Here is a 2,500-nt window from a genome sequence, read left to right on the forward strand (position 1 = left end):
AAGAAATGTTTAGTATCGTTTCTGTATGTCATGCAAATGATTAGGAAAAGGTTCAGTATTTTATGAATTTCTGTAATTGTAAAACACCTGATTCATGTATATATATATACACACATGTATCTATAGTGATAGAGCATTTCGAAACCCATAACGCTCTCACACATTGTTTGGTGTTGCCTCATTGTTACTACAAAACACAGTAGCATTAAACTGAAATCTGTGTACTAATATAAAAATATACACACACAAACTCTATATATGTATGTATAAATATATTATATATACATATATATGCAATAAATATATAATATGTATATAACACACAAACTCACACATGATAAATACCAGATTGGGGACTCCGCTGGGAAAGCTTAGTTCCTAGTGGTAGGTACATATAGTGCTTTCCCGAAAAGAAAAGCATATAGAGTTTTCATTAAAAAAAGGCCTATCACTGCCCACCAAGGTCAGACATTATGAAGATCATTGGGATAATTACATTACTTGCTACTGTTTTTTTTATGCTACAGTGCCAAATATGGATCTCTTAACGTGTATGAGTTTTTAGCCCCGGCAAGGCTGAGCTACGGCTTCAGTGCAGGGGTTCGCCTTCCACAGCTTCCTACATTTTCGTTGACGGAGCAAGAGATTTCTATTCCAGTTCCTGATTTAGCAAATGTGGAAATTACATTTGTTTATCCCAAGTTCAACACACCAAGTAGGAGACTTCAAACTTTCAGCGGTTATTAGAAATAAAGGATGTATGTATATATATGTATTATATATAATATATATACATATATACATATATATATAATGTATATATATATACATATATATACATATATACATATATATAATGTATATATATACATATATACATATATATAATGTATATATATACATATCGATATGTATATATGTATATTTATACACACGCACACACACACATACATATTTATATATACACATATATGTATATATAACAAACTTTGATTCACATTCTCTTCTTTTTTCTCTGCCACGTTTTCATATATAGCTATATAATGACCATCATCGTACTCTTAACAATATTATATATATATATATATATATATATATATATATATATATATATATATATTGTTTCTACTTTACTTCTTTGCAGTATGCTAGAGCTCGCTAACGTGTTTTAAAATGAAAGTATCCTAGAAATGTTCATGGGATACTGTATGTTTTAGATGAAATGGGGCTGAAGAAGTGGCATTGCTTTACTCTGGTGATTGTCATATCCAGCATATATAGGCCGCGACCTATTTTACTCATCAAAATATTTTGTCATTCTCAAGATAACTAAATATTGAGCTTCAGTAAAGTGGTGTAGACATTATTGAGATGAGACTTAATTTCAATAATGATATAGAAAGCTAAAATATTACATAAAAGGAATGATTAGACCAATCAAGGATTGTAAAAGGTTTCAAGTGCTGTAGAATAATGTTTATACATACTTGCAAAACAAGATATTCACGCAGATATCGATTTCAAAAGGAGGCAAGAAACCCAGAGTCCTGAGGAACAAATAAAGGCTGAAGATGCGGTTGGTTGGGAAGAGAGGAATCCGGGACATTGCGGAATCATGCGAAAAGAAAGAACAGAATGATAGAAATAATTACATTTATATATATGCATGTATGTATTTAATAATATACTTATATGTGTAAATAATAATATTCAATAATAATATTATTATTTGATATTCATATTCGTATATATATATTTACATTCACAAACTAAGGCCTCCTAACTGAATCTCCAAACCGCTTGTATTAATAGTATATTATTGACTTTAATATTTGATTAACTGTAATCTTAAAATATATATTAGACTTAAAGGATTTAGCTTGTTTCAATTTGAAGGACATTTGCACGCCATAAAAAAACTATATTAAACTTTTTCATTATTTTTTGTTTCTAATAATCCTTGGCAGTTTGTAGGTTTCTGCTTCGAATGTCGAATATGGGATAAACAAATGGAATTTCAACATTTGCTAAATCAGGAACTGGAAGAGGAATTTCTTGCTCTTTGAAGGAAAGTGTCGGAAGCTGAGGAAGGCGAATCCCTGCATTGTGTATTCGAGGTATTTTTTTGTAAAATTAATGCGTAGTTTATTCCTGGTGAATAATCAGATTAGGGATTCGGTTAGGAAAGCTCAGTTCCTAGAGATGGGTACATAAAAAGCTCTCGTGAAAGCAAGAGTTATCATTTCTCTCCAAGTTCAAGCATCATGAAGATCGGTGTGATAATTACCTTCTTTACCATTGTTGTTTTATGCAACAGTGCAGAACATGGATCACCGAACGTGTACGAGTTTTTGGCTCCGGCAAGGCTCAACTACGGCATCAATGCAGGGATTCGCCTTCCACAGCTTCCCACACTTTCCTTCAAACAGCAAGAAATTCCTCTTCCAGTTCCTGATTTGGCAAGTGTAGAAATTCCATTTGTTTATCCCCTATTCAACAT

This window comes from Penaeus monodon, chromosome 14, assembly GCF_015228065.2.
Source record: "Penaeus monodon isolate SGIC_2016 chromosome 14, NSTDA_Pmon_1, whole genome shotgun sequence".
Taxonomy (NCBI): domain Eukaryota; kingdom Metazoa; phylum Arthropoda; class Malacostraca; order Decapoda; family Penaeidae; genus Penaeus; species Penaeus monodon.